This window comes from Rattus norvegicus, chromosome 13, assembly GCF_036323735.1.
Source record: "Rattus norvegicus strain BN/NHsdMcwi chromosome 13, GRCr8, whole genome shotgun sequence".
NCBI classification, from domain to species: Eukaryota; Metazoa; Chordata; class Mammalia; order Rodentia; family Muridae; genus Rattus; species Rattus norvegicus.
The window spans coordinates 65,673,900-65,689,196 of record NC_086031.1 but is presented as its reverse complement, the minus strand read 5'-3'; positions in this window follow the sequence as shown (position 1 = coordinate 65,689,196).

Below are 15,297 nucleotides of genomic sequence, written 5' to 3'. Positions count from 1 at the left end.
ATAGCAGGTGAGAATAAAAAAAAAGGAAAGTAGAAGGGGGAAGTGTTGGGATATGAGAGGGAAAGAGGAGAGAAAGGGGGGACTAGGAAGGGTGGGTGATTAAAAGGTGTCCATGATTAAAGAATATTAAATGCATGTGTAAAATACCATTGAGACTCTTCATATCATTCATGTATTAAAAAAAGAAAAGAAAAGACAGCCATTCCTAACCCATGGGAATGACCTTTCATTCTCCTGGTATGAAGACATCAGGACTGAATACCTTGATGGGAGAATCTAGAGGAGATGGTGGCTGTCCTTCAAGCTAACAAATGCATATCTCACATTTGGAGGGAGCTGGTTTCCTATGCTCTCCTCAGAAGCACTGCTCATTTTAGCAGAGTCACCACGTCACCCAACTACGCATTGTCTCTTACCAGATGCCGGCTGACAAAGACGAAGATTCCAAAGGGCACAAAGGCAAGGGCCAAGCACGATGCCATACTAAAGTGAAAATAAGAGTTTAAAAGATGGAACCCCTAGGAGCTGAGGAGAAATGAAGTCCAAGGAAGAGGTCATGGGTATAAAGGAAATTGCTTAGGGGATTCTGAACTCTTTACAGTTATGCTCAAGTTGACCATAGAGGTCAACTATGATGATGATGATGATGATGATGATGGTGATGCTGATGCTGATGCTGATGATGATAAAGTTGGGTAATGTTGAAGGCAGTCCAGAGAGCCGTGCCCTTCAGTGGAGCCTCACTGGGAATCTTGGTAAATATGAAGTAACAAATGTGCAAGCAAGGAGAAGGCACAATGGCCTCAAATCATCTGCAGCACATTCAACTGTGCAGACAAGAGGACTTGTGACTTTGGCTCACTACAGGACGAGTTTTTGTCACTGTATACTGTCCTCATTCAGCAAACAAGAGGACAGCATTGATTTATGACTCCATGATTTTCATTTGACTTTCTGTCTAGATACCACTTTTCTCACTATGACCCCCTTAACATCTAATATGTTTTTGCATTTAAATAGTACATTGCAGTTTTAATTGCCCAAAGAAACAACCAGAAGTTTATCAATACTTTGGGAGTTCTATTAAAAAAAATAATTAAAAAATATGAGTCCCTCTCTCTTTTCTCTCTCTCTCTCTCTCTCTCTCTCTCTCTCTCTCTCTCTGTGTGTGTGTGTGTGTGTGTGTGTGTGTGTGTGTGTGTGTGTGTGAGTGGATACCACGTGTGTGCTGATGCCAGGATCCAGAGTTATGAATGATTGTGGGCCACCCAACTGGGATGCCGGGAACTGAACTGGGGTCCTCTGAAAGAGCAGCAAATGCTCTTAAATGATGGGCCAACTCTCCAACCCCTGGAGCCCTATTTTTAATAAACCTTCACATTTGAGATACTGTTACTAGACCCAGGCCAGATCACGCACAATCCAGGCTCACTAACAGGATGCCTGTTCTTCAGTTCTTCATTGGAGAATTTCAACCTTGAACCTTGTTTGTATTTATTTATTTATTTATTTATTTATTTACTTACTTACTTACTTACTTACTTACTTACTTACTTACTGGTAGTAAAATGTCAGCAACATAGTTACAGTACTTAGAGAACAGCAGGCCTGAAAGGGACTGGTTGACCTCAGCTTAACTCAGTACCATCCACCTGACAACCACCTTCACCTAGAAATTCTCACAAATGGTTTCATAGATTCAGGCCTTGATCCAGCCACCGGTCCAGGAAAAAACAAATACCTACGTGAAGTTTAAGTGTGGCTCAGGCACAGGCCCTAAGAGGGTGCTTGTGTTAGGGAAACAGAAATGCCGACAGACAATTAGCATTTCCTGCCTTTTGGCAGAACAACTTGGTTTGTAGATTAAGCCCTGGAAGAAGAAAACAAACCTCTTTGACCCCAACTGAACTTCCTCATGATTCTCCCCATGGGGAGGAAAGTCAACTGGCAACTTCTCTGTGGTAAAGGAAGGTCCTGAGCAGGCAGCCCCTGCACTTGGTGGAAAGAGCTGGTGGCCACACCCGAGAGGTGGGAAGGTCATAGTGTTGAGAGGCATCCAGTGGCCTTGCTATCCCCAGAGTGTCTTCCTTTATTACATAACCTCTTAATGAGGCTTCAGTGAGGACCCAAATAGCATTTCATTTACCTGCCAAGTATCCACCACTAGGATCATCCCATTGCTTCCAGCAAAGTAAGTTAATGGTTAGTCCATGTTCACCAGGCCTTTGAGGCTGTCCACTGAAAACCTAAGGCCCTCAACCACTCCCACATCAATTCTTTTGCTGCAACTTGCTCAAAAGTCTTCACTCAGCTTAAGGACCCTGCTTCTTGTCTTTTCCTTGTCTGGTTCACATTGGTCAAGGAGCTGGGGAGAGGCTGGGGTATTGAAAAAAAGGAAAAGTGCCAGTTGACACATAACTGCAGGAATCTATAGGACTTGTTACTTTAAAAGTACTCCTTATGGAGCAGGATAATGAAGTCAGTGTTAAAAGCCAAGCTGCCAATTCACAGCTGCTCACCTAAGGATACATTGTTACACCGAGCGCTGCCTACCATGCCCAAGACTCCATTTTCCTTTCTGATTTGGTTCAAATGCCTCTCCTGTCCTGCCCCAATGGAAACCCTTTCCAGTATAAGCTGCTCTCTGCCCCACCTCCTAGACGGCCATCCTGAACCCCAACCAATTCACTGCCTTTTGCTCCCAACTGTGGTTTATCTGACAACTTTATCTTCCTTATTTCCCATGAAGCTTGATGGCTCAATCGGAAACCTCTTCCATAGATTCATTTCAAAACTCTTCTTTCTCCCTTAACGCTCTCTCACAGGGAATCGGAAAGGCTGTTCTTCACAGTGAGCTCACGGCATAGGGCTGGTCACACAGAACAGTCTTACGACTGACTGACTGAGCCACACTGTCTGAGCCATGGGTATCACTTGCTTTCTGCTCTCGCCCTGGGCATCCAGCTTGCTGAACAGATTTCCTTCCTATGTATTCTTGTTCCTTGAATTCTACCCAAACCCAAGCCCTTACTGCCTTCATCCATCAGAGGAGTTCATGCCTCCCAACCAGACGGCCATCACTGGACTGTGAACCGTAGATCCCGTGACCCTGCATTCTGTTAAGTAGGCTGCTATTCCCTTGCAGCAGAACTCCCTTAGGAAAGTTGACTCTTGCCACAGCAGTGCTTTTGATATTTATTCTGGACTGTCTTCCCTTAGCTAACCTGCTCACATATCTGTCCCGCTCCCCCCACCCCCCGCCACACACGCCCATTTCTTAATTTCAGTTTGACTGTCCAGGTACCATTCTATTCTAATCCCTTGAACCTGGTTTATTTCTGATCTCTGATTGCTGATTTTTGGCGCCCTCTTGTGGATGTTGTCTTGAGTTTCCCCTTTCTATGAATTCCGCCTGAGTTCGTGCTGTCCCACCTCATTTCTTTGTCTTTTTCTTTTTCATTTATTCGTTTATGTATCACTTTACATCTTGGTTGCTATCCCCTCCTCTCCTCCAAGACCCCACCCTCCCCCCACTATCCCTTCTCCTTCTCCACAGAGAAGAAGCACCCCCCCGCCCCCCAATCCCCACTGTGGGCACCACTCTGCACTGGGACATCAAGAGGACACATCTTCTCCCACTGAGACCCAACCAGGCAGTCCAGGTTGGGGAGGGGATCCAATGGCAGGCAACAGAGTCAGAGACAGCGTCTGCTCCAGTTGTTAGGGGACCTACATGAAGAGCAAGCTGCATGTCTGCTACAAATGTGCAGGGGGTCAAGGTCGAGCCCCTGTGTGATCTTTGGTTGGTGGTTCAGACTGTGTCAGCCCCTGGGAGCCCAGGTTAATTAACTCTGTAGGTTTCCCTATGGTGTCCTTGACCCCTCCTGCTTGCCCGATTTTATCCCTGACTCTTCTATGAGACTCCCCGAGCTTCGCCTGTTCGCCTGATGTTTGGCTGTGGGTCTCTGCCTCTGCTTCTATCCACTGCTGGATGAAGTCTCTCAGGAGACAGTTACGCTAGGTTCCTGTCTGCAAGCATAGCAGAATATTATTAATAATACCACATTAGGGGCTGGCTTTCTGACATGGGATGGGTCTCATGTTGGGGCAGTCATTGGCCAGCTGTTTCTGCTCTTTATTTCTGCATATCTGGTAAGCAGGACAGGTTTTGTGGGTGGGTTGATGCCCCACTCCCTCTGCTGGAAGTCCAGTCTGGGCTCTCCCACTGGTAGGGATTTCAGTTAGGGTCACTCCCCAGATCTCCCCCTCGCAGGTCTCCTGCTAGTCCCAGAGATGCCCCCAACCAATTCCCATTCTCACGCCCAGCACTCTCCCCGCTTCCCACACCTGATGTCCATCCCTGTTCACCTCCCTACCCCTTTCCCATCCAGTTCCCTCTCTCCATCCACCTCCGATGACATTTTGTTGCCTCTTCTCAGTGAGATTCATGCATCTTCCCTTGGGCCCTCCTTGTGACTTAGCTTCTTTGTGTCTGTGGAGTGCAGCATGGCTGTCCTGTACTTTATGACTAATATATCCACTTATAAGTGAGTACGTGCCAGGTATGTCTTTCTGTGTCTGGATGATATTCTCAAGTTCCATCCTTTGCCTGCAAACTTCATGATGTCCCTGTTTTTAGTAGCTGAAGAGTGTTCCACTGTGCAGATCGTTCCGCGTTTTCTTTAGTTCTTCAGTTGAAGTGCATCTTGGGTGTTTTCAGCTTCTATTACAAATAAAGTTGTTATGAACGTAACTGAGCAAGTGTCCCTGTGGTATCGTGTGGATCTCTTGGGTATATACCCAGGAGAGGTGTAGCTGGGTCTTAAGGTAGAACTATTCACAATTTTCTGAGAAACACCAAACTGATTTCCACAGTGGTTGTGCAAGTTTGCACTCCCACCAGCAAGGGAGGAGTGTCCCCCTTGCTCCACATCCTCGCCAGCATGAGCTGTCACTTGAGTTTTTGATCTTAGCCATTCTGCTAGGTGTAAGATAGAATTACATAGTCATTTGATTTGCATTTCCCTGGTGACGAAAGACAGTGAATGCTTCTTCAAGTTCTTCTCAGCCATTAGAGATTCCTCTGTTGAGAACTCTCTGACTCTTTTGAAATTGGGTTATTTGGTTTGCTGGTGTTTAACTTCTTGAACTCTGCCAGATGTGGAGTTGGTGAAGATCTTTTCCATTCTCTAGGCTGCCATTTTGTCCCATTGAGGGTGTCCTTTGCCTTAGGGAAACTCCTCAGTTTTAGGAGGTTAGTTTTTCTAAAGTCTTTAGTCAGGATATATGTGTGTCTTTAGTAAGATATGTTATATTCTTAGCTTCAGAACAGGGGCCATCAGTGGAAGAATTGCCTCCTCTTGGTTGGTCTGTAGACATGCTATGGGGGCATTTAAAAATTCCTATTGGACATAGGAGGGTCCAGCCTAGTATGGCATTACCTTTCCTGGGCATGTGATTCCCAGATCACATGAGAAAGTAACTGAGCAAGCCAGAGGAAGCAGGCCAATGAGTAGGGTTCTTCTCTAATCTCTGCTTCAATTTCTGACTTGACTTCCTGACATCCCTAGCACTCTTCCCCCATGATGGACTGTAACTTGTAAACCAAACAAGTCACTTAATCCCTTAGGTTGCTTTTGGTCAATGTTTATCAGAGCAAAGAGAAGTAAACTAGGTCATTAGTCATAATAAAGTAACACACACACACACACACACACACGTACACGCACACATGCACACACTCGCAGCCCAACAATGAGAACACAAATGTTTATTGTAGTGTCCCAAGAAAACTTCTGGGTGAACCTCTATAAGTGTTGCCTCTCATGCCCTGCTCACAACCTTCATCCACGCGGCTTTCTTGAGACTTTCACCTTTTCATTTTTTTTTTCATTTTTTTTCTTTTTTTCTTTTTTTCGGAGCTGGGGACCGAACCCAGGGCCTTGGGCCTGCTAGGCAAGCGCTCTACCACTGAGCTAAATCCCCAACCCCTACCTTTTCTCCTCTACTCATCTCTTCTGTTTGCTGTCTCCAGCCAGGTGTCCTCTCTTCTCATATACATCCAGGTAAACCTCAGTCTTCTCCACTTTCCTTTCAGACCGTCCTCAGCTGGCCTAGAGCAGAGGAAGCAGTTACATCTCTTGTCTTTGTCCCTCTTACCTAACTCAGACGTCCACCTGCAGCACCCGTTTGGGTGATGGAGAAGCTCTGCTTTCTCCAAAGCATGCGCACTTGAGGATCACACTGGAAACTAGCTCTTTACTATCTGAGCACGGCTCTGTCACGTCCCACAATGTATACGGCTTGCTGCTCTGTCCCTGTTCCAGTCTGAGAATTCTGCAGAGTGTACCTCCTTGCAGTGAGCTCTCCACCCTTAACAGCTAACTTTCTAAAAAAGGAGGCGGGCTTTTATCAAAGGAAGCTGTTAGGTAGGCAAGAAGGGAGACAAGATAAGGAGGCCTGAGGCTGAAAGTCAGGGAGGACTCCAGCAAAGTCAATGAGGACTCCTAGGCTGAAAGTCAGGGAGGGCTCCAGGAAGTTGTCTCTGTTGTAGGATTCAGAGCTTAAAGACCAATAAAAGTACCCACCTTTAGGATTAAACTTCATTTCTAGGAACTGATGGCTCCAGCTGAAATTTAAACAAGCTATTGGCGATATAACGATTCTGTATTCCTGTATTTTATCATCCGCCAATTTGTGCAGTGGCTTTGACATCTTGAGTCTTAGATTAGAATTTTATGTTTTTTCTAAAAGCATGTTTTTTCTAAAAGAAGTTTCTATAGACCAATCGGGCACTTTTCCTTTCTTTTTTCACTAAACACCTGCTATTGCTGCTGCTACACTGTTTCGTTGTTGTTTTTGTCTTTAGATTTCTCCTAAAAGTTGATTTAGAATCACACTTCTCTGAGGAAACTTTTAGCAAGCTTGTATTAACGTATTAACATCTTTTCATTACTTTTGAGAAATGTATCCATGTGTACAGGGAGACCGATCACACTTACTCCTGTTCTTTCAACTCCACCATTGCCATCTCTGCATGCTTGCCTCCTAATTTCGTGTCTTTTATTATCTTTTATGTCAGTGAGCATAGTGAGGGCTGCTCAGACACACATGGGTGTGGGGGTGTGGGGCCATCCACTGAGGATGGCAATCCAACCAGTCGTTTATATCACACCATGAAGGCACAGAAGCCAGGCCTCTGGTAAACGGCTACAACCATCCAGTTCGAAAAAATCCTTTCTGTTTAGATGAAGTAAAAGCACGAGTTTCGCTGTTTACTTTCCATGGGCAGGAATTCTTTTTTTCCTACTTAAAAACAAGCCAGTGCTCGAAGTATGAAGGGCTACTCTGTAAATTCAGCTAGCTCATGCTAATCTATAAAGATGTTGTAAAACAGACCAATCATAAGCCTTGTAACATACCCGGCAATTCTGTCTAGGAAGTTGTAGTGCCCGAGAATTAATAAGTCCCGATCATCACTACTGATTCGGCTTCTTAGCTTCTCTCAGAAATTCCCAGATGGAAAATAGACCCTGGCACTTCATGTCTGGCTCTGTGACCCTGCCCCCCCCCCCCTTGGTTCACAGGCATCTCTTTGCTTTGAAAATGTATGTCGATGCAGAATGCTGAGATTGCTCAGTGAGTAAGATGCTTGCCGACGAACACAGTGGCCTGCTTTCTACTCCTGGGGCCCACATGGTAGAAGGAGAGAACTGGTTCCTGCCAGTTGTCCTCTGACCTCCACATGTGTGCCATGGGGTGCGAGTGCACATGCGCGTGGGCACACACACACACACACACACACACACACACACACACACACACACACCTGTGTTGAATATTTGTTAAAAACGAATGTAAAAAAATATAGATTTGTTAGTTTTCAAGTGTCAGAATGTGAACCAACTTACAGCACATGTCAAGGAGCTTGGAGTCTATGCTAGAGTGGCAGGGAGTTACCAGTCGTCCTGGCATATCAGAAAGCTTATCTTTTTCCAGCTCCTGTTCTTCGCTCCTGGGACTGCTATTATCTCCCCATCTCTACCCATCCTCCTTTGACCTTAGTAACATGCATTGTAGGCTTGCCGATGATATGATGTGGAAGTCAGTTTGGGATTTAGACATACTCAGGGCATGTGCGCGTACTTGTGCCTTTGAAGTTCTTCCTTCTATTACAAAGGAAATAAACTGCAGAAGAGCATATATAGCTTCTGGCAAGAAGAACATTTCTTCTTGGAGAAGGAATTTCCCCCGCTGTGTCTGGTACAAATTACAACTCTTAACACTGAGTTTATTTTTATAGAAAGCTCAATTTATCTTAGAAACTACCACTAACAACCATTTAAGTGAAGGTCAAATGTTAATGTGGGGCTTGATGGCGTGCACTCCATTGCTCTAGCTTTCAGTAAAATTGTGTATAATCCATTGCATACTGCTTCCCTTAGACCTATTGAGGTATAATTGACAAAAATATATTTATTTAAGATGTGTGATGTGTTGACATTCATATGTATTTGAAATGATCACCATGATAAATGTACTAATAACTTCCTATAATTTTCTTCCCTACCTCTCCTCTTCTTTCTTCCCTTCCTGCTGTCCCTCTTTTATCTCCTCTATGCCCTCCAGTCTCACCGCTCTTTTCCTCCCTCCTTCTTGTCCCCCCTTTCTATTTAAAATCGTTGCTGAGCATTTTGAGAAGGTAACGGGAGGTTCTGGCCCAACATATGCTATATTTTTGAGATAAACAAGAGGTTTCACACTGACTTTGTGAGTTAACAGCAGTTGTATCAACCCATCCTTGATACAATCTAATTTTCTTTGACTCTGCTTTGTATCTGACTGAGTAAGTCATACAAAAGTATAATTTTATATTCTAATTCTCCATCACTTATCTCTACTGACCAGCGAGTACCTAAAACTTTTAGAGGCACCTGGGAGGAAACGAGCCAGCAAACAAAAGCAAAACAAACCCCAAGTCACCGTGTATCGTAGCCTTTGGGGTTCACAGCTGGGAAAGGCCAGGGATGAGCTTTCTCCAGCAGGCTTTACCGAAACTTTGGATACTGTGAATGCCAGCCAACAGAGAGGAAGCTTCCAGATTGGTTCCAGTCTGACTTCTCTGTGTACTGTGTCCACATTGTATGGTGGTTTTTTTTTTTTTTTTTTTTTTTTTGGTTCTTTTTTTCGGAGCTGGGGACCGAACCCAGGGCCTTGCGCTTCCTAGGTAAGCACTCTACCACTGAGCTAAATCCCCAGCCCCGTGTATGGTGTTCTTAGGAAAGGCTCTTACTATCTAGTTTCTCAGGCAAGAAGAGCAAGAGCAAAAGCAAGAGTCTGCTTCATTTGGGAAGCTTCTGGGAGCACCCCGGCCAACAACTCCATATATGCCAGTATTTATTCTAAAATCTTACAGCAGTAACCAGGTATCCGCCGAGAAAGGGCTAGAAACGCTATTTGACTCAATGCTGGACTTGATGAGTCAGGCACTGGCATGGGCAGGGATGGAATGGGCTTAGCCGGTTCTAGGACTAAGGGAAGGCATACAGAGTTAGAATAGACACAGCATTTTTTGCTGTATTTCCTAGATTTCCCTCTTGTCACCTCCCTATGGTTCTGATTCTAATGCACTCTTTGAGAACCACTACCAAGAGCTGACAGCCTGGCAGCCACACTGTCAGGTTAGTGACCCATCACTTGGCATCGGATGGCAGCCCAGAGATTGCTCCTGGAGGGGGTTGTTTCATCCTTTCTGCTTCCCCAGAGAGCTAGCGCGGGTTTGGCAATCTGAAAGTTCCTGTCCCTTTTGTTTTAGTTTGAAACAGGCCACAGAGGCTGCTTAAGTAAATAGTTACATTTGAACTAAATGTAATTGGGATGTTGTGGTGGGTTGCCTGTCATTGTGCTCTCCTGGTGAGTTTTGCGTTTCTCTGCTTCGACTTTCCTCCATAACAGGAAGTGGAAGTTCTGAAGCACCACAGAGCCTGCTCTTGGTGTTTCCGGGCTCGCTGAGACCAGCGAATGGCGGAAGAGACAAATCCTTCTTGTTAGATAACATTCCAGGTTGATTTCCAAACCAGGGTGCACAGGATCAAAGGTCTCCTAGGTACAAATCGGCATCCCAAACTTTGATGCTTATCTAAACAAACCACTTTCAACTCTCCTCAACCGGTTCTAGTGGGCAGGTACCGCTGAGATAAGGAGAAAGTCAGCACTGAGGAATGAGGGCGCGACTCCCACCCAGAGGCTGAAAGCAACAGTCTTTCAGTCTGCGGTTACCTTCTCTTTTTTATGGCACAGGTAATCAAAACCTCTAGTAATTTGAAGGCCGCGGGCTTAGAAACTGAGCGTGGACATGCAGAAAACTCTTCTCACTCAAGAGTTCTCCCAGTGCAGCAAAACAACACAAAAACCGCCTCCCTCCAAAGATCTTTTAGGAATTCTTTCAAGAATTTTACCAGAAGTTGAGGCTAAATGACCGCCCCTGCCGGTTCTATGACGTCTAAACGAAGGGAAATCATACAGAGTTAGAACAGACACAGCACTCCATGCTGTATTTCCTAGATTTTTGGTTGTAAGCCTGGTTTTTAATGGCTGAGCCATCTCTCCAGTCCTGTGTTTCCTAGATTTTATGTTTTCATTTTTGTTTTTTCGTTTGCTGGTTTTTCCTTACAGAGGATAGGGTGAAACCCAGACCGTCCTGCACCCTAGGCAAGCGCCCTGCTGCTGAGCTGTACCCCAGCCCTAGATTTTGTTTTAAGTTAGCTTTTCCTCTTTCTTATTTGTCTCTAAAGGGAAAAATATTTTCATGAGAAGAAATTTAGATCACCTCGAAAACAAGCTTTGGAATTTGCAAATTAGACATGAGGGTTTGGTAAGTAACGGGGAGAGCCAAGGAGGCCTACTCATCTGCAAAGCTCTTACCGGAACCTACGTGGCAAGTCATCCATGGCCATACCCAAGCAAAGTAAAGCTGATAACCCCATCATATCCAGGCTTCAGAACGTCTAAAGCCACCAGTCTGGCATTGCTGTCAGGCTAAAAGGACCCGTTAGTCAGCACCAACCAGGAAACATCTGAAGTCCAGCAGTAACACTATTCTTTGTTGATGGACTCATATTGACTCATACAACGAAAGTGTTTATTGTTACACATTCCCAACCTTGAGATTGCTGGCATGACCAATGTCTCCTCTTCTCCATTGGAATGGAGGGACACTCCAGGGTTTCCTTCAGTGTCCCTGCGCCACTAGTGTTTTCTCCCAAAAGTACACTGATGAATCAGCACTGTCTTCTTAGGGCTTAAACAATTCAGTCAGTCGGGGCAGGTTCCGAGACAAGCAGGAGTGTGGGATTCTAACCCGAGCTCTGTTGTGGCACCTATCTTGGCTTTAGCCCTCCACTTTGTGGCTACGTACTTAAAATGTAGATTCTTGGAGCTTTGGGGATCCTAGATTATACATTCTTTCTAAAGGAAATCAAGACAGGCATTGACTGGATATTTAGAAATTTATAATTCAGACTGAGTGTACTTTAGATTGAGTTTTCTCTCTGGGTTAATTATGGACCACTTTCAAAAGAAGTTAAAATGTAACTGTATCACTTTCCCCTTTCCTTTCTCCCTCCAACCCTTCCCATGTTCCTTCCTTCCAATCCCTCCTATATGCCACCCCAACTCCCTCTCAAATTGATGGTGCTATTTCCTTTAATAATTATTGTTACACACACACACACACACACACACACACACACACACACACACACACACACCTTACCCTTTGGGAAGTCAAGTAGAAATAAGGAATCCAGGGCTTTGCAACCTTAGACCTTAGACCACTGCAGAGATCTGTAGAAGGTATCTCAACACATGGTCGGTTTAGTCTGGTCTGAGAGAACCAGACACGTGACGTCATACAATTCATTCTTTAAGTTTTCTGACTACAGTGTGGAGAAGCTGACACCGGCTTCATAGCCTAGAGGGCTGTCTGTATCACATAGACTGTAGCCTACCCTTTCAGCACAAGGTGCTACAGGAAGCCTAGTGTATGACACCTCACAGCTTAGTTTGAGAGAGGCCTGATTCCTGGGATTTTTAATATGTTCATGTCTTTCCATGCTAACCCTGGCCTTCTCTTTCTTCATGTCTTACAGCAGGCAATACTCACTCTCTTTTATCCAGAATCTGACAATTTCTCCTCATTTCCATCATTGACCACAACCAGACTGATCCTATCAGAACAGAAATCACACCCCTGTTAATCCTCTGCTAAAAAAAATCAGGATTCTTATAGAACTCTGGACTCCCCTTCATTCAGAAGAAAAGCACAGATCCTTCAGGGAGCCACCAGGGTTTCTTTTGTCATTTGCTTTCCTTCTGTGTAGCCACAGGCCTCCTTTCTGAACTTGGTACAGAAAAGTCTTGAGGGCCACTTAGTAGGTTTAGCCTCTCCCCTCCCTCATGCCTGCATGCTGCACTCACTCTGAACATTCTCGTACCTTTCCTGCTCAACCATTCAAACTGATAGCATCTTCCTCATACTTCGTGGCCTTGTTTAATCTTCCTAGTTCACTCCTGTGTCCCACACACTGAATTTATTTATCTCACACATTTTATCCATCTTCTCCCCTAGGATGTGAGCTCCACGAACAAATCTTGCTTTGTAAAAGAGTTAGTATTCTTTTTTACATTCTTGATTTTTGTTTTGTGGTTGTTTGTTGTTTGTTTGTTTGTTTTTTGCAATCTTGAACTTTAGGACCTACAAACATTGCCTGGTTCGTGGGAATAGCAGTAAATATTTCTGTAGGATTGATTATCTCACACATTGTTTCTTTAAATCCCTTGGGGCTGTGTCTTGTTTGTTTGCATTCCTAGGACAGAACACAACACCTGGCAGTCATCTTTAATAGATGCTTGGTGTGTGAGGGAATGCGGATGGACCTTTCTGAGGACTCAAGCAAGTTACTGAGCACAGAAACACAGGTTGACTGAGCTCTTTCTCATCCGATTTCAAATCTGTTCTACTGAACTCTCATTGAAAGCATCTTAGCTACATTTCGTACTCTTCTTGCTAACAGTTGGACGATACTTTTTGGATGCATAAAGCTGTGCATTTGAAAACATCCTTACTAAAGTCCACTCGAGAACTCTTATCCTGGTGACCATCTAGTGATCTAAAGAGTGGAATGCATGTAGACCTGTACAAAAACGTTTATTCTATATATTTGAAATTTAAACCATTACGGTATAGGATCTGTCTATAGTCTAGAGAGGCAATAAATTGTTATTATAGTAAATCAAAGGATAATCTCATGCAATTTTTTTGGCTGCAAAGGGAAGCTAGAATCTTAAAAATGCCAAATATGTAATTTTAGTGAGTGTAATCTCCATGCTTACCCTACTTCTTCAGGTGTCTTTATTTCCTTTACGTAATCAACGGTTCTCAACCTGTGGGTCATGACCCCTGTGGGGTTGCATATCAGACATCTTACATATCAGATATTTACATTACAATTGATAGCAGTGGCAAATTACGGTTCTGAAGTAGTGGCATGAAAATTTATGCTTGGGGGTCAGCACAGCACGAGGAGGAGCTGTTTCACAGGGTCACGGTGTTAGGAAGGGTGAGAACCACTGCTCTACATCATTTCCTCTTTGTATCCCTTGACCTAAACCTCCTTGATTCTCTTTCTACCTTCCTACCCTTCTGTATCCACAATTTTAGTATCAATTCCTAATATATATATATATATATATATATATATATATATATATTAAAGAAACAGTAGATGTTAAAGTGGAGTGATACAATGTTGTTCTTACAAGCTTGTCTCACTGAGTAGGATATCCTCTCCTTCCAGGATCCAGGGCCTTCTTTATAAGGTTGAGTTTTCTTTCTAAAGGTTAAATAATATTCCATGGCATATATCAACCATATTTCCTTTAACCACTTTCCCACAAACAGACACTGTTTCCTGGTCTTGGCTGTTTGATTCAACTGCAGTGGACAAGTGAGTTGAATTTGATCTTCATAGGATGAGGATCTACGTTTGTTGAGCGCACATCCAGAAGAGGAGTTACTGAGTTGTATGGATCATTTAATCTTTAATTTTTAGAGGAGTCTCCATGCTGTTAAAAACTGCTCTCCACATTACTTGCCACAGTGACCACCAATCTATGTTTATATCCACAGCGAATCTAGACTTCTTATTCTTCACACACTTGCCAACCTTGATTCTCTGCCACCTCTGTCTGTCTGATAGTGGCTATTGTGATATGTATGACGTAGTTTTAATTTGCAGCTTCCTTCATATCAGAGATGAGAGCTCTCCCTTTCCTCCAGCCCAGTCTCAATTGACAAGGCAGAACCACCACTTGCCCTGAATAAGGACTTCAGCCACTCAAATTTAAAATGTTGTGACCATCTACATTCATCATGTCTCCTCCAGCCTGACTCCCCATCTGCTGTGTCACCACCACAATTAGTCACATGGGAAGGTCAGTTTTATCTCATTCTACAGCCTTTAATAACATCTCCCTACCCAAATCTAAAGCAATGCCTTGACTGTGTGCCTACTCTCTTTGCCAACTTTCCATTCCCCCCACCCCTAATTGGCTCTCTTGGCATCCTGTTACAGGAGGATTTTTATATACCAGAAAGACAAAGGAAGTTTATAAAGACTGCAAAGACTGGACTGGCAGTGTGGCTCAGTGTGTGCTTGGCATGAAGGCCCTGGGTTCAATCCTTTGAAACCAGCAAACAAAACAGTGACTGTTTTTACTCTCTGAGGTTTGGTTATAGTATTCATAAATGTTGGTAGTTCCAAGAACTTGGCGCATGAAATGCTTAAACTGGTTTTTAAGACAGAGGCATTGCCGTGGGATGATGGGACGGGTCAGATTCTATATTCTAGTGCAGCTAATTAACCTGAGATCCAGCATGGGTGAGCTACAGGAGGACATGCCCTTTCTCCTTAAGTCAGATGGTCTGAGTCTGTGGACATGTTCCTGTCAGTGCTCTTCATAGTACTTTAGGGGACTATATTAGATTTTCAAAATTTATTTATTGTATGTATATGAATACACTATAAGTGTCTTCAGACACCAGAAGAGGGCATCAGATCCTATTACAGATGGTTTTGAGCCACCATGTGGTGGCTGGGATTTGAACTCAGGACCACTACAAGAACAGTCAGTGCTCTTAACCACTGAGCCATCTCTCCAGCCCCCAGGAATATATTACATTGCGCAGAGTATCCTGAGCGTTGTCTGGAGGTTACAGGATGAAATCTAATGGAACTC